Source organism: Cherax quadricarinatus, chromosome 26, assembly GCF_038502225.1.
Source record: "Cherax quadricarinatus isolate ZL_2023a chromosome 26, ASM3850222v1, whole genome shotgun sequence".
NCBI classification, from domain to species: Eukaryota; Metazoa; Arthropoda; class Malacostraca; order Decapoda; family Parastacidae; genus Cherax; species Cherax quadricarinatus.
Window position 1 is genome coordinate 18,016,374 of NC_091317.1, and position 24,496 is coordinate 18,040,869.

The following is a 24,496-nucleotide window of genomic DNA, read 5'->3' on the forward strand; positions in this document are numbered from 1 at the left end:
TCTACACATTTAAACATGCAATTCCAGTGTTAAAACAATAACACAGCTTCAACTATGACATTCAAGCTCTATACAGCTTATATGGACATTACATAGTGCTATTGACAACAGTACAATACAACATAAAATATAACCATGACATAAGTAACACATAAATACTGTGCCTAGCACGCACCTAACCACAAAAACCTATAACACCACTGTTGCCCAACTTTATTTACACTATCTGACGTACATTAAACTCTTTACTCTCAAAACAAAACTGAAAATTGCAGAACACCAGTGACGAACAATAATGCACAGACATTAATACAAACATATCACAGCATATCTCTGGACACCGTGCATGATCACAGCATCAACACTATGCAGTGCAAGGCACCTAGAAAACAAGTTGGAGCAAATACATGCAATTATTATAGCAAAACTCCAAATTACAATGTCATTACCGTAAATCAATATTACCACACACAATATGTATAATAAGTCCAGTCACACAAAAAACTGGCCAGCTCCACAGGTGCTAGCACCCGTGGTCCACATATTATTCACTCACGCATCACTCATCCAACACTCTCGCAAACATTTGTTATCCATTACCGGGGAGGCAACCCTGTTTTCACCCCTGACTTCCCTACCCCAGCAACACTTTCCAATCATACCCTCCCCTCCCTCGTATATTACAAGTCTAATAAAACCTGTAACGTAAGTTGCCTATATCCCTCTGAAAAATCCTTCACCCACCTCCTCCCATAAATTTCCTTATTTCTACATACCGTTTTATAGAACGTTACCGCTAACACCCTCCTCTTCACCTCAGTAACCTGTTTCCCCCGTAATCCCCACGCTATATAGATATAATCTGCCATAATGTATCCCACAGCTCTGATTACACTTTCCTCCCAACCCCCCACGTCGAGACTTAATGCTCTCAATACAGAAATTCCTTTACCTCCTATCCTATTTATCACCCTATTTAACCACCCCTTGACACTCCTCATTCCATCACAAAAATATACGACATGAAAAGCCGACTCCTCCCCACCACATATCCCACACTCCCCCCCGTCAACGACTCGTCTGTCCCGTAGGACCACACCCGACGGTAAAATGCCGTGCAGAAAACGATACATTACATCCCGAACACGAGGTTGCAACCTCATCCTACTCAACCTATTCCATATACTTCCCCATGCATACATGCGGAAAATTCCCTCTAACTGAATGCAACCATATGACCTGTCTTTGTAATACTCACTTGTGCTTCATAGTTATCTGTTTACATTAATGTTTTATCACTGATTTCATCATTGCTTAGTAGCAGCGCTGTATAGTCCTTGTGGCTTAGCGCTTCTTTTTGATTATAATAATAATAATAATCATTGCTTAGTTAATCTTAAGTTAATTTTAAGCCAGCCCGTAATGCTATGCATAGTATAAGTGGCTTTGGCATACTGCTCTTATCTGTATTTTTTTTGTACCTCTGTATGTGTGCACAAATTGGAAATAAATAAATAAAAAAAATAAACAGGCGCTACAACCCTCCCCGCTAACAATCTACACAACCTACCTATTTTAACCTTTGCTGGCTCTGGATCCCACGCCAGAGCCCTCAACACAGTTTCACACTCATGCAACTCAACTCCTGTATACATCCGTTGCAATCTGTTGTGGATCCTGGCCAACCCCCCCCACCCACACTTTCCCTCATCACCTCCCTTTTAATGAAGACACATTTGACCCTCCGCTTTAAGTCCAGCAATCCCAGCCCCCCCTTACTTACAGGTAACATTACCACATCCCTCTTAATCCAATCACAGCTCGAACCCCACAAGAATTTAAAAACCTTCCTAAGTATGTTCGTTATTGCTGGCCCAGTTAATGGGAACACGGCTGCCACGTGCCATACTTTGCTATACAGTAAGATATTAATAACAATGGCACGCTGCACAAGGGTCAAATGATAAGGTCGCAATGCACCCAAGCGTCCCTGAATCCTTCTACCATCCTAAGCGAGTTTTCCATGCGTGCCACAGTTAGATCGTCTGCATAAATAAGACCGCAGATTTTTAACGAATTCACCTGCCTCCTCACAACTGCACTACCCCAATCAACACGACCCGCCCAAGCTCCTAACCCCATGACCATGGATTTATCTGAATTTACCCTCATACCAGTTGCCCCTGCGAACATTTGTACTACCCCGTCTAATGTGTCCATTGACATCCCCTCCCTGATCAGAACAGTTGTATCATCCACATACCCAATTAAAACTGGCCAAACCCTCGCAACCTCACACCCTGGTCCCTCTACGTGACACATACGCTGCTCCACCAATCTATAAAAGGGGTCCTGTACGCACGCAAACAATAATTGTGACATAGGACACCCCTGCCTAAGTCCCCTACCCATTACAATCTTCCCACCCAATCGACCATTAATCTGTACCCTCGCCATTGCACCTCCATACAACGCCTCAACCCATATCATAATACTAACACACCCCGGATGCTAAAACTAAAAAAATCCCTCGTGAAACTCTTCCCCAGCGTACTGCCATACAACAATTTATTCCTACACATTGTTTTATAAAACTTCGCCACCAGGATACGACGTCGTACTTCCATATCTCCTCCCTCACAAAAAGCTCACATGATACAAATATAATCAACAACAACATACGCCGCAGCTCTAGCTACTGTATCAGTAACCCCACTCAAGTCCAAACTCAACGCCCTCAATACTTAAACATTCCTAATACCTGCCACCAAAATTAACACACGAGCGAGCAGTCGCCGCAATCCCTCACAACACCCACAGAAGTACACTACATGAAACGCAGTCTCATCAACCCCACAAACTCTACAAGCTCCATCATCCACCACCTTCCGATACAATAACGATACTCTAGCAGGTAGAATTCCATGTAAAAACTTGTACATAACCTCTCGTTCCCTGGGAGGGATGCGTAATTTCGCAAACATACTCTAAATGTTCCCCCAGTCATAGGATATGAGGAAACTACAGGAGCCCTTATATCCCCCATCAACACGTTATACAAAACCCTAATCTTAATTTGTACTGGCTCCCACACCGACATCATCACCCTCAATAGCCACAATCTCGAAAATCTATCCATCTAAAAGTCCTAAATAACACAGCATACACTCGCTCAAGACATCCCTCTTTTAATGGCCCTGCACGCAGCACTGCCCTTTTAACATAAATGAACAATACACGTCGTCTCACTGGCAACGTGATGACTTCTCTCTGCAACCATTCACACTTTGATGACCACAAGACCCTAAAAATCCTACCCTGAATCCTTCGTATCACCACGATAGTTAAAGGGTACACTGTTGCTACATAACATGCCTTACTGTACAGGAGGGTATTTACAGTAATGGCCCTCAGCACGAGTGTTAAATGATAAGGCCGGAGTCCTTGTAATCGATTAACAATGCTTTCTCAACTCTCTCCGAGTTTGCCACCCTTGCCTCTTCTCTATCAACCACATACACCATAAGGAGTGGGGTTGCTCATTAATGACGAATGTCATTAATGAGCAACCTCACTCCTTATGGTGTTCCCATTCACCAAGACCCAATACCTTATATTTATCTACATTCACTTCCATACACGACGCCTTCCCAAACTTTCCAACTACTCCTTCCAATACGAGGTTCGTGTGCTTGTTCACTAATAACGTCGTGTAATTTACATATCCCACAATCACTGGATAAACTCTCCTACCCACACTCATCCTACTACCACAAACACTGTCTCTCACCATCCTATAGAAAGTGTCTTGCACACATTCGAAGAGTATCTGAGACAATGGACAGCCGTGCCACAAACCCAACCCATAGGTACAACCTCAACTAATCGATCGTTAACCTGAATTCTAGCAATTGCCCAGCTATGTAATGTATCCACCCACCTTAATGTTTCTTTCCCTAACCCCTGCTTAAGTAAGAAACAATGTATTGCTTCCTTTTCCACCGAATCATATGCCCCTCTCCAATCTAGGGCAAAGAATGCCCCCCTTCCTCCCTGTCTCTTGCAGTGTACTCACAAAGCCCACAATAATTGAATGACCCAATAACATGGATCTACCCAGAATACCATACTGTCCAGGTGTGACTACACGACCCATTACACACTTTATTCTATTGCCCAACACCTTGGCAAAGATTTTATAATCGGCGCACAAAAGGGAAATAGAACGATAATCGCCAATACCCACCTACTTTTTACCCTTAGGGACAAGCACCACAAGTGTTGTCGACTGCACAGACCCCAATCTACCTCCATTTTTCATTGCATTCATCAAACGCACCAAAAATCTCGTAATAAGTCCCAAAGCTTAACATAAAATTCGATTGGAATACCATCCAACTCCAGGGATTTACCCTTTAACATATAACAAGAAAAAAAGTATCCAAAACGGTTGGGATCCTCTCCAAGATACATTACTACGTGCCACAATCAGCCCTTCTCACGCTATACTGTTCACTCATCTATCCCAACCCCACCTATGCTATTTGTGCCTGGGGATCAACAACAGCAACACACCTAAAGCTAATAATAACCCAACAAAAAGCCGTAGTAAGAATAATCATACAATCCAATCCCAGGCAACCCTCCCCCTCCCACTCTTCAAAGATCTAAACTTTGTAAATGGTCCAAGTCGGACCGAAACGTCGTAGTAAGCTTTTCTCTTTTATGTGCGGGTTATTTGTTATCTAAACTTACTGTACAGAACACCCACACTTACTACTGTGCAACCTACTTTTACAGAGCCATAAATTCCAATATTAACCCTGAACTAAAACACTCTTGATAGTTGTGACAGGACCCACAGGCATAACACCAGACACAAAAATTTCTACGAAATTTCCAAATGTCTGGCTAATCCTATACGAAAATTCAATGTACATCAAAGGACCTAAAATCTGGAACACCCTACCTGAAAGCTCTAGAACTGCAGTCACATTCATCACTTTCAAAACTACCTTTAAAAAACACCTTATCTCCCTGACATACACCACCGTCAGCTAACTACATGAAAAACACCTATTCGCTTGTAAGATACACTCATAAAAAACAAACTAGACCTACTCTCGATATCTGTGATTCCCCCAGTTTATACTTACACTCACCCATTCGACTTTAAACATAGAATTATGTAATAAAGTTATTACCTAATGAATCTTAAACTAGTCACAAGTTTGCCTGAGATACTCCAATATAGGAGCTTTAATAGAAACTATGTATCATGCCAAGACAAAACCATTCTCAATGCTAAATTTACAAACTGTAATGCAGTTACCTAGCCTTAATATCAATATGCTCCATAACCTGTATCAATATGGAGTTTCAATTATTCTTAGTCTGCCAGAAATGCCTAGTCATGCTGTGCATGATAGTGGCCCTCTCTGTAATTAGTATTTTATAATATGTAAACCACACATTATAACCAATATTTTATAATATGTAAACTCCACATTGTAATCTTAATAGAGAATAAACTTGATTTGATTTGATTCATAGCTATGTCCTAGAGATCTTCGTCCACTATGTCATATATATCTCGAATTATGTTGGGTAGTAGTATGTTTGCAACATCCATAATGCTAACTCCCTTCAGCAATTCAATCTCAACTGTGTTGACATGTTTCGTCAATCCTGTGGCCATTATGCTCACGGGCAACCACTCGGAAATGCTGGAGGGGCTCTAACAGCACACCCACCCAAGCTGCTGTCTAGGCGGCAAATGGAGAGCATGCATAGTTCCTTTACATGAAGGCAAAGGGGACAAAAGAGAATGCAAAAATTATAGAGGAATAAGTCTGTTGAGTATATCTGATAAAGTGTATGGTAGAGTTATTATTGAAAGAATTAAAAGTAAGACGGAGAGTAGGATATCAGATGAACAAGGAGGCTTTAGGAAAGGTAGGGGGTGTGTAGATCAAGTGTTTACAGTGAAACATATAGGTGAACAGTATATAGATAAGGGTAAAGAGGTTTTTGTGGCATTTATGCATTTGGAAAAGGTGTATGACAGGGTGGATAGGGATGCAATGTGGCAGATGTTGCAAATGTATGGAATAGAAGGTAGATTACTGAAAGCAAGGGAGAGTTTTTACGATGATAGTGAGGCTCAGGTTAGAATATATAGAAGAAAGGGATGTTATTTCCCAGTAAAAGTAGGCCTTAGGCAAAGGTGTGTAATGTCACCATGGTTGTTCAATATATTTATAGATGGGGTTGTAAGAGAAGTGAATGCTCAGGTGTTGGCAAAACGTTTGGGGTTAAAAGACAAAGAATCTAACACAAAGTGGGAGTCGTCACAGTTGCTCTTTGCTGATGACACTGTGCTTTTGGGGGATTCTGAAGAGAAATTGCAGAGGTTGGTGGATGAGTTTAGTAGGGTACGTAAAAGAAAATTAAAAGTGAACAGAGGAAAGAGTAAGGTGATGAGGATAACAAAAAAATTAGATTGGAGGGAGAAAGTATGGAAGAGGTGAATGTATTCAGGTATTTAGCAGTGGACGTGTCAGCAGATGGGTTTATGAAAGATGAGGTGAATCATAGAATTGATGAAGGGGAAAAAGATGAGTGGTGCACTGAAGAGTTTGTGGAGACAAAGAACTTTATCCATGGAAGCAAAGAGGGGAATGTATGAGAGTATAGTTATACAAATGCTCTTATATGTGTGTGAAGCATGGGTGGTGAATGTTGCAACAAGGAGAAGTATTTGATAGGAGTGAATGGAGACAAACGGTTTTTAATACTTGACGTGCTGTTGGAGTGTGAGCACAGTAACATTTATGAAGGGATTCAGGGAAACCGGCAGGCCGGATTTGAGTCCTGGAGATGAGAAGTACAGTGCAGTTTTATAACTGTAGTGTTAAGCACCCTTCTGGCAAGACAGTGATGGAGTGAATGATGATGAAAGTTTTTCTTTTTCGAGCCACCCTGCCTTGGTGGGAATCTTACGATGTGTTAATAAAATAAAAAAATAAAATAATATGTTACTTTCTCTTTCTAAAACAACAGGACCAAACTTGCGCTATACATCCAGTAAAAATGTTATTCTCATCACTGCAATGCCCACTTTGAGGTGTGCTGCTACCTGTGTCCAGAACCCCGCCTGCATCTCCTTCAACCATCACAGTAAGTGAAGCAAACATTACGTTGATTAAGTTGTAACAGTACCAGGATTTTATACAGCCCAGTTCTAGAGACAGAGAGAGAAAGAGAGAGAGAGAGAGAGAGAGAGAGAGAGAGAGAGAGAGAGAGAGAGAGAGAGAGAGAGAGAGAGAGAGAGAGAGAGAGAGAGAGAGAGAAATATCGGTCCGACTATACTGATCAACAGTTGACTGAAGACCAATGCTACGCCGGTTCCGTGATAAAGGCGCACAGAAAGGGATTTATACAGAGTATCTTCACGCTCTACCCTTCAAACAGAACTGTTTGTCACACTCCTTGCACTCAGATGCGTCCATAAGATAAGATTTTGTTCGGACTTTTAACCCCCGAGGGTTGGCCACCCACGATAACCCAAGAAAGGTAGTACGTCATCGAGGGACTGTATGTCTTATTTCAATTGGGTTCTCAATCTTGTCCCCCAGGATGCTACCCAGACTAGTCGATTAACACCCAGGTACCTACTTGCTAGGTGAACGGGACAACAGGTATAAGGAAACACACCCAATGTTTCCACACTTGCAGGGGATCAAACCATGGACACTTAGCGTGTGAATCGAGAGCGTTGCCTACCAGGCCACGGGCGACCGTATATAAGGTTGACACTTTAACTGGAACTGATTCTCTATCATTCATAAATGCTCTCAACTCCTCGAGTATAAATTGTGGCATGTTTGTGACAGAAGCCAGACACAGGTACGGTAGGATTTTGGACAGTGGAGTCGAAGTGCTACTTCGGGGATTCCATCTCACTATGATCTTCAGATGCATGATAGAACTGATGAATTTGCTAAATTATATTCCTCTGTTGAGGGAGTAGATTACAATCTTCGGTTGTCATTTAGCAGTTTGAGAACAATAATACGAAAAGAACTTCAACTGAAAGAAATGTAAACTTTACCTGATGGACAATTGTCACACCTTCCGTCATTATGCACTAGACTGAGATTAAATTAACGAATTCAGAGAAAACTCACTCAGAAATTTTCAAGAAATGTCAATCTATATTATCCACAGTGGAATATTCAAACTATACTGGAAAAATGCCCTGACTTTGCTCACTGTAAATAAAGCATAATCACTTTGTGTGTGTACTCACCTATTTGTACTCATCTAATTGTGGTCGCAGGGATCGAGTCACAACTGGCCCCACCTCTTCGCTGGTCTCTACTGTAGGTCCACTCTCTCTCTACTCCATATGCTTTGCCGTATCTCTTCTTAAAGTTTTCCAGATTGTTCCACTCTCTAGATTGTTCCACTTCCTAACAACTCTATGGCTGAAGAAATACTTCCTAACATCCCTGTGACTCATCTGAGTTTTCAACTTCCAGATGTGTCCCTCCAGTGTTGTGTCCCATCTCTGAATCATCCTGTCCCTGTCCATCCTTCCAATTCCTCTCAGTGTTTTATATTTCTTCATCAAGTCCCCCCAATCCTTCCTGTCCTCCAGTGTCGTCCGGTTTATTTCCCTTAACATCTCCTCGTAGGACTTAGCCCTTAGTTCCGGGACTAGTATTGTTGCAAATCTTTGCACTTTCTCTAATTTCTTGAAGTTCTTGACCAAGTGTAAATTCCAAATTGGTGCTGCATACTCCAATATGGGCCTGACATACATGGTGTACAGAGTCTTGAACGATTCCTTACTGAGGTATCGGTACTCTATTCTTAGGTTTGCCAGGCGCCCATATGCTGCAGTAGCTATCTGGTTAATGTGTGCCTCAGATGTGCTCGGTATTATATGCACCCAAAGATCTTTTTCCTTGAGTGAGGTTTGCAGTCTTTGGCCACCTAGACTATACTCTGTTTGCGGTCTTCGTTACCCTTCCCTGATCTTCATGACTTTGCATTTGGCAGGGTTAAATTCAAGGAGCCAGTTGCTGGACCAGGCTTGGAGCCTGTCCAGGTCTCTTTGTATTCCTTCCTGATCCTCATCCGATTTAATTCTCCTCATTAACTTCACATCATCTGCAAACAGGGACACTTCTGAGCCTATCATTTCGGTTATATCATCCACAAATACCAAAAACAGCACAGGTCCCAGGACTAACCCCTGTGGAACCCAGCTTGTTACAGGCACCCACTCTGACACCTTATCATGTACCATGAGTCGTTGTTGCCTCCCTGTCAGGTATTCTCTGATCCATTGCAGTGCCTTTCCTGTTCTGCGTGCCTGATCCTCTAGCTTTTGCATTAACCACCTATGAGGAATTGTGTCGAAGGCCTTCTTGCAGTCCAAGAAAATGCAGTCTATCCACCTCTCTCTCTCATGTCTTACTTCCATTACCTTGTCATAAAACTCCAGCAGGTTTGTGACACAGGATTTTCCTTCCCTGAAGCCATGTTGGTAGTCGTTTATAAGCTTGTGTCTTTCTATGTCTGTAGTTTAATGCCTCGTGTCTGTCTCCTTTCTTAAAAATTGGAACTACATTTGCCAACTTTCGTACCTCAGGTAGTTGCCCAGTTTCAATGGATGTGTTGAAGATTTTTGCTAGTGGCACACACAGCATCTCTGCTCCCTCTCTAAGGACCCACAGAGATGTGTTGTCCGGTTCCATCGCCTTTGAGGTATTAAGTTCAAATAGCAGCTTCCTCACCTCCTCCTCGGTTGTGTGTATTTCATCCAGCACTTGTTGGTGTATCCTTTGTTGGTGTACCTCCCTATTCTGACTTCCTGGAGTCCTTCATGTCTCCACTGTAAATACTTCTTTAAATCTCATGTTGAGCTCCTCACATACTTCTTGGTCATTTCTTGTGAACTCCCCACCTTCCTTCCTTAGCCTGATTACCTGGTTCTTGACTGTTGTTTTCCTCCTGATGTAGCTATACAACAGCTTCAGTTCAGACTTAACTTTTGATGCTGTCATTTTCGTATTTTCACTGAGCCTCCCTTCATATCTGTGCATAATCGTTTATGACTGTTCAGCTAATCTCTTCATTTTCCTGGGTCCTTTGTCTTCTGTACTTTTTCCATCCTCTACTGCACTTAATGTTTGCCTCCCTACACTTTTGGATGAACCAAGAACTCGTTCTGGTCTTCCCATTATTTCTGTTTCCCTTGAAACAAACCTCTCCTCTGCCTCCTTCATTTTGTTGTCACATAGTCCATCATTTATTTTACTGGTTTTCCTGTCACTTCTCTTTCCCACTGAACGTCTTGCAGGAATTTTCCCCCTTTTGTAGTTTGGCTTCTCCCACCCTATTCCTGCTACCCTCTCCACTTGTAGCTCAACTATGTATGCAAGGCACAGAACCACATGATCACTAGTTCCAAGGGGCATTTTGTATGTGATATCCTCGATGTCCAAACTACTCAAGGTGAATACTAGGCCTAGTTTTGCTAGGTCATCCTCACCTCTCTCTCTGGTAGTGCCTCTAACATGCATGAGGTTTTCCAGTAACACATCTATCATGTTGGTTCTCCATGTTTTGGGACCCCCATGGGGCTCCAGGTTTTCCCAGTCAGTCTTCTTATGATTGAAATCACTCATAACTAGTAACTTTGCTCTACCCATGTGAGCTCTTCCGGCCACCTCGGCTGGTGTGTCTACCATTGCTCTGTTGCTCTCTTCATATTCTTCTCTTGGCCTCCTGCAGTTCTGTGGCAGGTTGTACATGACTGCAATTATCACCTTATGGCCCCCAGACTGGATTGTTCCTACTATGTAGTCACTTTCGCCCATTTCATCCATTCCTTCCATTTTCTCAAATTCCTGGCAGTTTTTAATGAGCAGTGTAATTCCTCTTCCTCCTCTGCTCCCTCTATCTTTCCTCAGGAATTGATATCCAGGTGGAAAGATTGCATCTGTTATTATCCAGGTGAGTTTCGTTCTGTGAGTGCTATTATGTCTGGGGATGTCTCCTTGATTCTTCTATGCCACTCCTCACATTTGTTATTTTGTCTGCATTTGTATACCAAACCTTCAACTTCTTTTCTAAAACTGTGGTCTGGGGGGTATGTTGGGGGTGGGGAAGCAGGAGACCTGATGAGGAACTATGGACGGTTGGTGTGAAAGTAGAGTTTGCAATGAGGTGGGTGGGGGCACTGGGTATAGCATGTGCTTTCTAGGTTAGAATGTTTGGTTGCATTGGAATTGTCCTGGTTGGGGGGCTTCTGTAGGTTGTGAGGGAGGTTGTATTTGATCTTTATCCTGAGTCTGGGTTCTCCTGTTCATCTCCATCTTTGCCTCTCTTTCCTCCTTTCATTCTGTACCCTCTCTTTTAGTTTCTGCCTTTCTGCTCGAGTTTTGTCACGGTCAAGATACACTCTCTGGTGTGCCAACATGTCCCTTAGTCATGCTTTCTCCTGCAGGATCCTATTTTGAGCCGATTCTGCCTTGAAAATTCCTGTGACTGGCTGGACTCTTCCTCTTGCAAACCCCCCTATTCTCAGAAAATTTGCTAGCTGGGACATGTCGTGTTCACTTATTGCTTTTATGATGCTTTCAATTGCTTTTTTCTCCACTTGTCATCTTGCTTCATGTGTTTACCCTTCAAATTTCTGGAGCTCATAAACAAAGACTAATTTCTCCCTTTCATTCTCCTACTGCATATCCCTATGTATCCCATGATTCGATTTAGTTGCCTCCATTGCAACTTTCCTTTCTTCAATCCCTTCACTATCTGTTGTCCCTGGGCCCAGTGGTCTGTCATTTTTCCTTCTCAGCTTCCCCTGGGCAACGCTGTGCTCTTTCATTTTCCACAGTCCCCTTGATTGTTTCTGATGTGATCCTCTATTTTTTCTCAAGCTCCACGATGGTCTGTAAGGCCTCTGCATACGGTTTCACTCCTTCATTCCCTACAGTCCCCTCATTTGTGACTGAGGTATCAGTTTCTGATGTCATGCCCACATTGCTCTTTAGTTCTTTAGGCTGTTTCAGATTTTTCAGTTCTTTTTCTAATCTCTGTATCTTAGCTTCTGCTGCTGTGACTTGCATCTCCTTCCTGCTCTCTGCAGCTATCCTCTCCTCCATTTTCATGCTAAGCTCTTCTAGCTTCCTTCCCTACTCATGTTCCATTTTCATAAGCTCTGCTACCCAATCTTTCTTCCCAGACTCATCCTCCAATCCCCTGGTTTTCTGTCCTGCTCTCTGGCAACCATTTTTTTTTTCTATTTTTGCCACAGAATGAAAAATTATGTATTTCTGTGTGGTTGTTTGTGATGTGTGTTTGTCTGAGTGTGTGTGCATGTGTGTGAGTGTAGGGAGGAGCAGAGGGAGGGATAGGAGAAAACTGGAGACAGTGGCAAAATAGGAGAGGGGTGGAGAGGGGGGGGAAAGGGAGGAATATGGGGAGAGAGAGGAGGAGGAGGGAGATGCAAAGGGGGAGAGAGAGAATGGGAGAGAGAGAGGGGGGTAAAGAGGAAGAGGAGAGGGAAGAAGATGGATGATGATGAGGGAGAGAGAGGGGGGGGATCAGGGGAGGGAGTGGGAGAAAGGTGGGGGAGGGTGCAGAGTAGTGTGTGTGGGTCTGTATGTATTTACCTAGTTACTCACCTAATTGTGGTTGCAGGGGTCGAGTCAGAGCTCCTGGCCCCGCTTCTTCACTGGTCGCTACTGGGTCACTCTCCCTGAACCATAAGCTTTATCATACCTCTGCTTCAAGCTATGTATGGTTCCTGACTCCACTACATCGCTTCCCAAACTGTTCCACTCCCTGACTACTCTGTGACTGTAGAAATACTTCCAAACATCCCTGTCATTCATCTGTGTCTTCAGCTTCCAACTGTGTCCCCTTGTCGCAGTGTCCCATCTCTGGAACATCCTGTCTTTGTCCACCTTGTCAATTCCTCTCAGTATTTTATATGTCGTTATCATGACCTCCCTATCTCTCCTGGATTCCAGTGTCGTCAGTTCGATTTCCCTTAACCTCTCCTCTGGGACTAGTCTTGTTGCAAACCTTTGCACTTTCTCTAGTTTCTTTACGTGCTTGGCTAGGTGTGGGTTCCAAACTGGTGCTGCATACTCCAATATGGGCCTAACATACACAGTGTACAGAGTCCTGAACGATTCCTTATAAAGATGTCGGAATGCTGTTCTTAGGTTTGCTAGGCGCCCATATGCTGCAGCAGTTATTTGGTTGATGTGTGCCTCAGGAGATGTGCCTGGTGTTATACTCACCCCAAAATCTTTTTCCTTGAGTGAAGTTTGTAGTCTTTGGCCCCCTAGACTGTACTCCATCTTCGGTCTTCTTTACCCTTCCCCAATCTTCATGACTTTGCACTTGGTGGGCTTGAACTCCTGGAGCCAAATACTGGACCAGGTTTGCAGCCTGTCCAGATCCCTTTGTAGATCTGCTTGGTCTTCGTCCGAATGAATTCTTCTCACCAACTTCACATCATCTGCCAACAGGGACACTTCGGATTCTATTCCTTCCGTCATGTCGTTCACAAATACCAGAAACAGCACTGATCCTAGGACTGACTCCTGTGGAAACCCACTCGTCACAGGTGCCCACTCTGACACCTCGCCACGTACCATGACTCGCTGCTGTCTTCGTGACAAGTATTCCCTGATCCATTGTACTGCCTTCCCTGTTATCCCTGCTTGGTCCTCCAGTTTTTGCACTAATCTCTTTTGTGGAAGTGTGTCAAACGCCTTCTTGCAGTCCAAGAAAATGCAATCTACCCACCCCTCTCTCTCTTGTCTTACTGCTGTCACCATGCCATAGAACTCCAGTAGGTTTGTAACACAGGATTTCCCGTCCCTGAAACCATGTTGCCTGCTGCTGATGAGATCATTCCTTTCTAGATGTTCCACCACTCTTCTCCCGATAATCTTCTCCATGACTTTGCATACTATACACGTCAGCGACACTGGTCTGTAGTTTAGTGCTTCATGTCTGTCTCCTTTTTTTAAAAATTGGGACTACATTTGCTGTCTTCCATACCTCAGGCAATCTCCCTGTTTCGATAGATGCATTTGAATATTGTTGTTAGGGGTACACATAGCGCCTCTGCTCCCTCTCTCGTGTGTGTGGGCTATGTGTGTATGGAACTATATGAGTGTGGGTTTATTAGGTGTATGAAAAATAGTGGGTGGGATTGTGTTATGGTGTATGAGTGTGTATGTGGAGTTTTCGTGTGACACGTGGTCTTCCGAGCTCCTCTGACTTGACCTGATCCACAACCACCTACTAGTTTATTGCTTCTGTGCTTTTCCTTCTTCCTAGTCTAATAGACACCTGTCTGCTCGCGCTGTTGTACTATAAATTCCAATTGTTATTCGTTACTGAATACTGATAGCCTATTCTTTATAGTACTAGGAGAGTTGGACCGTTTACACTCGACTCCCCGAAAGTCACGCATAGGTGAGATACTTGCGATGCAGCCTGTAGCAGCCTGTAGATTGTACAACTCATTGTGATGTCCTGGTGTATATCTACCTCCGTTTCTTATCGATACTTGATATAACCCATTCACTGTACTTCTTTCACTCGTCACATATTTATTTCACTTCATTATCTTTCTTGGGTGACACATGTGGCATCGTCGCCTGAGCCACACTGGACCTGCCCTCTCTGACTTGCGCCATGAAATATCGCTGTCAAATTCACTCATAAAATTGTGGCTCTCCCCACACCTATGTGGCTCAGGCAACTTGTACATCATTTCAAGGATTGTTCACTACCCTGACACAATTAATACTCCCTGCAGTAACTTGAGGTAGCACACAAAACACTTAAATTCACAGGGCACTGAAGTTGTGACTCGCCAACACGTGGTCCCGTGTATGTACTCACCTATTTGTGGTTGCAGGGGTCGAGTCCTAGCTCCTGGCCCCGCCTCTTAACAGGTTGCTACTGGGTCCTCTCTCTCCCCGCTCCATGAGCTTTATCATACCTCGTCTTAAAACTATGTATGGTTCCTGCCTCCACGACATCACTTTCTAGGCTATTCCACTGCCTGACAACTCTATGACTGAAGAAATACTTCCTAATATCTCTCTGACTCATCTGTGTCTTCAACTTCCAATTGTGACCTCTTGTTTCTGTGTCCCCTCCCTGGAACATCCTGTCTTTGTCCACCTTGTCTATTCCGCGCAGTATTTTATATGTCATTATTATGTCTCCCCTGACCCTCCTGTCCTCTAGTGTCGTCAGGCCGATTTCCCTTAACCTTTCTTCATAAGACATTCCCCTTAGCTCTTGAACTAACCTAACACACACACACTAACCTTGTGTGTGTGTGTGTGTGTGTGTGTGTGTGTGTGTGTGTGTGTGTGTGTGTGTGTGTGTGTGTGTGTGTGTGTGTGTGCGTGTGTGTGTGTATGTGTGTGTGTGTGTGTGTGTGTGTGTGTGTGTGTGTGTGTGTGTGTGTGTGTGTGTGTGTGTGTTTGTGTGTGTGTGTGTGTGTGTGTGTGTGTGTGTGTGTGTGTGTGTGTGTTTGTGTGTGTGTGTGTGTGTGTGTGACCTAATCAATGTCTGCTTAAATAACTCTTTACGTTTGTGACCTGATATAAACATGTATATAGTTCATTAGCACTGTAACTTGTTCATCTACCAAAACTTTGCTGCCCAGTCCCTGGACTCATTATGTACCTATGGAGAGGGAGCATGGACACGGGGGTCGTCCCACAGTTACTAAAAACAACAGACATAGCCCCACTCCACAAAGGGGGCAGAAAAGCAACAGCAAAGAACTACAGACCGATAGCACTAACATCCCATATCATAAAAATCTTTGAAAGGGTCCTAAGAAGCAAGATCACCACCTATCTAGAAGCCCATCAGTTACACAACCCAGGGCAACATGGGTTTAGAACAGGTCGCTCCTGTCTGTCTCAACTATTGGATCACTACGACAAGGTCCTAAATGCACTAGAAGACAAAAAGAATGCAGATGTAATATATACAGACTTTGCAAAAGCCTTCGACAAGTGTGACCATGGCGTAATAGCGCACAAAATGCGTGCTAAAGGAATAACAGGAAAAGTCGGTCGATGGATCTATAATTTCCTCACTAACAGAACACAGAGAGTAGTAGTCAACAGAGTAAAGTCCAAAGCAGCTACGGTGAAAAGCTCTGTTCCACAAGGCACAGTACTCGCTCCCATCTTGTTCCTCATCCTCATATCCGACATAGACAAGGATGTCAGCCACAGCACCGTGTCTTCCTTTGCAGATGACACCCGAATCTGCATGACAGTGTCTTCCATTGCAGACACTGCAAGGCTCCAGGCGGACGTCAACCAAATCTTTCAGTGGGCTGCAGAAAACAATATGAAGTTCAACGATGAGAAATTTCAATTACTCAGATATGGTAAACACGAGGAAATTAAATCTTCATCAGAGTACAAAACAAATTCTGGCCACAAAATAGAGCGAAACACCAACGTCAAAGACCTGGGAGTGATCATGTCGGAGGATCTCACCTTCAAGGACCATAACATTGTATCAATCGCATCTGCTAGAAAAATGACAGGATGGATAATGAGAACCTTCAAAACTAGGGAGGCCAAGCCCATGATGACACTCTTCAGGTCACTTGTTCTTTCTAGGCTGGAATATTGCTGCACACTAACAGCACCTTTCAAGGCAGGTGAAATTGCTGACCTAGAAAATGTACAGAGAACCTTCACGGCGCACATAACAAGAGATAAAACACCTCAATTACTGGGAGCGCTTGAGGTTCCTAAACCTGTATTCCCTGGAACGCAGGCAGGAGAGATATATGATTATATACACCTGGAAAATCCTAGAGGGACTAGTACCGAACTTGCACACGAAAATCACTCACTACGAAAGCAAAAGACTTGGCAGACGATGCAACATCCCCCCAATGAAAAGCAGGCGTGTCACTAGCACGTTAAGAGACCATACAATAAGTGTCAGGGGCCCGAGACTGTTCAACTGCCTCCCAGCATACATAAGGGGGATTACCAACAGACCCCTGGCAGTCTTCAAGCTGGAACTGGACAAGCACCTAAAGTCGGTTCCTGACCAGCCGGGCTGTGGCTCGTACGTTGGTTTGCGTGCAGCCAGCAGTAACAGCCTGGTTGATCAGGCTCTGATTCACCATGAGGCCTGGTCATCCCACCGCTGCCACCATGTGAGACCTCTACCCACTCTACCGGAGGTATCCCAGCGAGTGAGCACGTCTCCTGTATATCCCAGTGCTTAACAGAATAGGGAATAGCATATGAAGGTACAAATAAAAATGGGAACTATGGCTATAGTTTACTTAATAACATAAAAGGGCTAGAATACAACATATCCTGATGGAAATTTACACAATATAACAATTGACCTATGAGACTTATTACCAGGGGGAAGGGTAGATGTTATCAGTAACACGGACTAGTACTCACTCTTAATTCACCGACCAGCTGACCTGAGATTCCCAATGCGTGGTCCACTACACACAAGGCTGTCCAAAGCTCTCGCTCGACGGACCTGTCACCAACAACCTCTTTGCCCCGCTCTTCCCTGGGCTTATATCGTAGTCAAAGTACCCCCTCCCCAATGGGGTATGTACCACGTGTTACGACCTGACGCCGAGGTCTGACGCTGTTAAGAACAAAAGACCTCAGACGTGGGCGTGACTACCCGACATTTGCTAAGGCAGGTGTGACCATATAATTAGGTCTCCCTAGAGACCTCACAAGCCCATCTGAACTGCATCACAACAGACCGGGCCGCGGGGGCGTTGACCCCCGGAACTCTCTCCAGGTAAACTCCAGGTATCACCCACAGGATGGGTATAGAGTTCATAATAAAGTGGTCAGTGGTCAGTCGTCACGTGAGGTCACAGACCCTGAGCTGCTTTGGGGATTAGCGTGGACGGTTACAAAGCATGGCTTGCTTCTGCAGTGTTTTAAAAACTGAGTTTGGAGAGTTGAAGGAGGAGGTCTTGCTTCTCCAGGAGGAGATTAGGAGGCTGAAGGTCCACCTCAATGGGCCTGGGAGAGTGTGTGAGGTGGTTGGAGATGTGGGGAATGAGGCTTCTAGCAGTGAGGTGCAGTCTGTCTCTCACTGTGAGGAGGCTGTAGGTGGGGAGGTAGCAACGGGTACCAGCAGTGAGGTGCAGCCCAGCACCTGCTACAAGTGGCGAGTTGTTCACAGTAATGGGAGGCGCATCAGAGTAAGGAAAGTTAAGAGTGAAGATCTGAAGGTAGGAAATCGCTTCTCTGTTCTCCAGGATGAATGTACTTCAGTGGCCAGTGAAGGTAAGGGTACTACTGCCCCTGCTAATGAAGGTAAGCGCATTCTTGTGGTTGGTGACTCTCAGGTAAGATATGTTGACCGTGCTTTTTGTAATAGGAATAAGAAGATGAGAGATAGAGTGTGCTTCCCTGGAGCTGGTGTTGGGGACATTGTCAACAGACTGGATAATATCATGTCAGGTAATGGGAACAAGCCCATTATCTGTCTCAGTGCTGGTGGAAATGATATTGGGAAGGGTAGGAGAGAAGAGCTGCTAGATAAGTACAGGTCAGCTATAGATTTCATTAAGTCTAAGGGAGGGATCCCAATCATATGTAGCATCTTGCCTAGAAGGGGAGTAGGAAATGAATGGTTGTCTAGGGCAATTGGTGTAAATTGCTGGCTAGACAGATACTGCAAGGAACTTGCAATCCCATTCATTGACAACTGGAACAACTTTTATGGCAAACATGATATGTATGCAAGGGATGGGGTTCATCTCTCTGGGGCAGGGGTGGTAGCACTTGCAGACTCGATTGAGAAGGCCATTGGTGAAATGCCTATGATTTTAAACTGATGGAAGATAGAGGTATGGGTGTGTGTGGGAAACAAGCAGGTTGCAACACTAGGGTTGGAAACAGTAAATGTATAAAAGGCATTCAGCATGAAGTTATAAATAAAGACAATAGAACAGGTCAGAAAACAAAGGGGGACAGCAGAGGGCAGCAAGGGACTAGCTCCCTTAAGGTTTACTATACTAATAGCAGGAGTGTTAGAAATAAGATAGATGAGCTAAGATTAATTGCAAGTGCAGGAAACATAGATATTATTGCTATAACAGAGACCTGGCTCAATCTGAAAGATAGAGAGATGCCATCTGAATGTCACATACAAGGCTATAAATTATTCCACACTGACAGGGTCAACAGGAAAGGTGGTGGAGTAGCGATGTACGTCAGAGACAATTTAAATTGTTGTGTTAGACAAGATATTAAATTAGAAGCGTCAGCCACTGAATCTGTTTGGTTACAGCTTCTCGAGGGCCGAGAAAAACTAATTTTGGGTGTGATTTACAGGGCCCCAAATCTTGATAGGGAGTGCAGTAAACTTCTATGGGACGAAATTCGTAAGGCATCTACATACGAAAATGTTGTGCTAATGGGAGACTTCAACTATAGACAGATTGACTGGAGCAATTTGACAGGAAATTTAGAGTCGGGTGACTTTCTTGATACGATCCAGGATTGTTTTTTAAAACAGTTTGTGACAGAGCCAACTAGGGGAAATAACCTCCTTGACTTGGTTCTTGCCAGTAGGGAAACACTAATTAATAATCTTGAGGTTAATGATGAGCTTGGGGAGAGTGATCACAAATCACTCAGTTTTAACATATCATGGAATTCCCCTAATAATGGCAATCAAGTCTCCGTCCCTGACTTTCGCTTGGCTGATTTCATAGGACTGAAAAATTACTTAGGTGGGCTGAACTGGAATGACCTGACTAGGGGTCAGGTAGGTGGTGATGGTTGCCGATATGATGCTTTCCAGGGCATAGTTCTAGCTGCTCAGTCAAATTATGTTCCAAATAGGGAAATCAGATCAAACAAAAATGATCCTAAATGGATGAACAATAGATTAAAATATCTGATTGGTCAAAAGAGAGGCATATATAGGCAAATCAAAAGAGGAGAGGGGCAATTAAGAAATCGATATATTCAGTTAAAGAGAGAAATAAAAAAGGGAATTAGAAAAGCAAAAAGAGATTATGAGGTTAAAGTTGCAAGAGAATCGAAGACTAACCCAAAAGGATTCTTTCAGGTATACAGAAGTAAGATCAGGGACAAGATAGGCCCACTCAAAAGTTCCTCGGGTCAGCTCACTGACAGTGATAAGGAAATGTGTAGAATTTTTAACACATACTTCCTCTCAGTTTTTACACAGGAGGATACCAGTGATATTCCAGTAATGATAAATTATGTAGAACAGGACGATAATAAACTGTGCACTATTAGGGTCACAAGTGACATGGTCCTTAGGCAAATAGATAAATTAAAACCTAACAAATCCCCAGGCCCTGATGAACTGTATGCAAGGGTTCTAAAGGAATGTAAAGAGGAGCTTAGCACACCTTTGGCTAATCTTTTCAACATATCACTACAAACTGGCATGGTGCCAGATAAGTGGAAAATGGCAAATGTGATACCTATTTTCAAAACAGGTGACAGGTCCTTAGCTTCGAACTATAGACCAATAAGCCTAACCTCCATAGTGGGAAAATTTATGGAATCAATAATTGCCGAGGCAGTTCGTAGCCACCTTGAAAAGCATAAATTAATCAACGAATCTCAGCATGGTTTTACAAAGGGACGTTCCTGCCTTACGAATTTATTAACTTTTTTCACTAAGGTATTTGAGGAGGTAGATCATGGTAACGAATATGATATTGTGTATATGGACTTCAGTAAGGCTTTTGACAGGGTCCCACATCAGAGACTATTGAGGAAAATTAAAGCACATGGAATAGGAGGAGAAATTTTTTCCTGGATAGAGGCATGGTTGACAAATAGGCAGCAGAGAGTTTGCATAAATGGGGAGAAATCAGAGTGGGGAAGCGTCACGAGCGGTGTTCCACAGGGGTCAGTGTTGGGCCCCCTGCTGTTCACAATCTACATAAACGACATAGATGAGGGCATAAAGAGCGACATCGGCAAGTTTGCCGATGACACCAAAATAGGCCGTCGAATTCATTCTGACGAGGACATTCGAGCACTCCAGGAAGATTTGAATAGACTGATGCAGTGGTCGGAGAAGTGGCAGATGCAGTTTAATATAGACAAATGCAAAGTTCTAAATGTTGGACAGGACAATAACCATGCCACATATAAACTAAATAATGTAGATCTTAATATTACGGATTGCGAAAAAGATTTAGGAGTTCTGGTTAGCAGTAATCTGAAACCAAGACAACAGTGCATAAGTGTTCGCAATAAAGCTAATAGAATCCTTGGCTTCATATCAAGAAGCATAAATAATAGGAGTCCTCAGGTTGTTCTTCAACTCTATACATCCTTGGTTAGGCCTCATTTAGATTATGCTGCACAGTTTTGGTCACCGTATTACAGAATGGATATAAATTCTCTGGAAAATGTACAAAGGAGGATGACAAAGATGATCCCATGTATCAGAAACCTTCCCTATGAGGATAGACTAAGGGCCCTGAAACTGCACTCTCTAGAAAGACGTAGAATTAGGGGGGATATGATTGAGGTTTATAAGTGGAAGACAGGAATAAATAAAGGGGATGTAAATAGTGTGCTGAAAATATCTAGCCTAGACAGGACTCGCAGCAATGGTTTTAAGTTGGAAAAATTCAGATTCAGGAGGGATATAGGAAAGTACTGGTTTGGTAATAGAGTTGTGGATGAGTGGAACAAACTCCCAAGTACCGTTATAGAGGCCAGAACGTTGTGTAGCTTTAAAAATAGGTTGGATAAATACATGAGTAGATGTGGGTGGGTGTGAGTTAGACCTGATAGCTTGTGCTAACAGGTCGGTTGCCGTGTTCCTCCCTTAAGTCAGTGTGACCTGACCTGACTAGGTTGGGTGCATTGGCTTAAGCCGGTAGGGACTTGGACCTGCCTCGCATGGGCCAGTAGGCCTTCTGCAGTGTTCCTTCGTTCTTATGTTCTTATGTTCTTATGTTCTTATTAAACTAGCTAAGCTAGCTGTTACACAGCCCACTAAATCTGCCATTCAACGGTGTTTTTTTAACTAGCTGAAAAATCTATCCAGGGACGACAGTATATTCGTCACTACCACTGACAGTGGAAGCACCACTGACAGTGGAAGCACCACTGACAAGTAGGTAGGAAAGTTATCCTGAACACATTATACTAGACTTCGAAGCTTCACAACGTATCAACTAGAACACTGCAACACGTCGGAACTGATGTTAGAACAGCAGTTGTAAGTGACTAACATGAACATCTTCAGCCGATCCGGCAGTATACTCGAGTACTGAGCCAGGAAAGAAACTAATGTACTTCCTCATCTGCCACCCAAGACCTGCCATACTATATGAGTTACCTAAAACCCATAAAGTTAATTTTCAAGTCCGATTTATACTACAGTTTGTGATAAAACCAACGAAGGTAAATAACTTGCTTGATTTAGTTATGACAACCAAGGAAATCCATGTTAATAAGCTGGAGATTATAGAGGAGCTTGGCACGAACGGCCATAAACAGATTACATTTAAAATTGAAAAGATGCAAATAAGTAAACATAATTCATTAAGGATCCTATATTTTCGTTAAGCAGATTACATTGTTATGTGTAGACTGGGGAGACGAAGATAATTATCACTATGACAGTTTTCTGAACACTATACACGTTGCCTAAAGAGAAATATGATCGAATAGAAATAATCCGAAATGGATGAAAAAGAGGAGAGAAGAGAGAAATTTTCTGCCGTATCAAAAGGAGTGAGAGTCATCTCATGTATTAATACATTCACCTTAAAAGAGAAGTTAGAAAAAAAAGATAAAGGAAGGCTAAATGAGACTGAAATTAAAGATACTAAAGGTTAGATAACTAATCTAAAAGGTCTGGAGTTTTACAACCCACCGCGAGTTCAAGCCCCACCCGTAGTATGGTTTATATAAAACTCAGGTTGAAAAAAATTATAGCCACTTAAAACTTATTCTGGACAGCTTACTGACAACAGGAAAGAAATGTTCTTCCTATCAAAAATTATTTCTTATCGGTCTTCATCACAGAAGATGAATTCGACACATGTGCAATATTTGTAGACATTTCGCCACTCAGTAGCTTCATCAGTATAATATACAGACATAATATAAATATATACAGCAAATTTTGGAAGATGAGGTAATCAGTCCCTTAACCTGGGAGCAAGTGATGAGCACCATAGTCTTGAAGGATCTGAAACACAGAGAGGAAGATTGGTGTTTATATACTGGAGTCAGAGGACGTGCAGCAGACGAAGGCATTGTCACTGGCAGGCGGGACTCCCAGTGAAAGTATGTCATGTCCAAGAGTTGGGGAAGTTGTTAGTGATGGTGTCCTCAGTATCAAGATTCCATGTTTCTTACTTTTTGCATCTTATTCCCTGTCATATCGTCCCCTAAAACTGTGTATAGAGTTCGCTTCCTCTACCTCATCATCCAGTTCATTTCTCTTTTGTATTGCACTAAAGTACTTCATAACGTTTGTATATAACTGCAGTTCCATAACGTAAATCCAGATATTATTATAATCTCAGAAAAGTACTAAAGTCGTTGGGGTTATATATTACGTTTAAAAATCTCAAAAAACAAATTGTAGATCTAATTTATTTAGCAAAGTGCAGCAATAAATCACTCTCTTTTAGTGTCATGACTCTCAAACTCGGTCTCTTGTTTATAGGTGGAGACGACAACTGTGAGTTACTGAACACAACCTCTTACCTTCCCGGCGACACATCTCTAGTGACGGCGTCCAACTGGTCCCACTATTCTGTTTTCATACCAGACAAGGTTTAACACTCCAGTTCTTCTTTCCTATATCCTAGATGAAAGAGTATCTGATAATATATATATACATGTATATATATATATATATATATATATATATATATATATATATATATATATATATATATATATATATATATATATATATATATATATACAGTGGACCCTCAACCAACGGCATTAATCTGTTCCAGAGGGCTTGCCGTTGGTCGAAATTGCCGTTGGTCGTTAATTTTCCCCATAAGAAATAATGGAAACAGAATTAATCCGTTCCTGACACCCCAAAGTCTGAAAAAGAAAATTTACATGAAATATACATTTCCTTATATGGAAAGGAATGGGACATGCAAAATAAACAATAATTAAAGGCCACTTACCTTTATTGTGGAGTTGTTGATGAGTGATGTGCCAGCAGCAGGGAAAATTCAGAATTGTCTATTGCTTGGAAGCAGAATCCTCTTCCAGAAGGACTTAAGATACCAAATCCTTTGGTGGGGTTACCTCCCTCCTTGGTTTTTTAATGCCACTAGGACCAGCTTGAGAGTCACTGGACCCCTGTCACACAAAATAGCTGTCCAGGGAGCTCTGTTTCTCACGTGCCCTTAGGATTT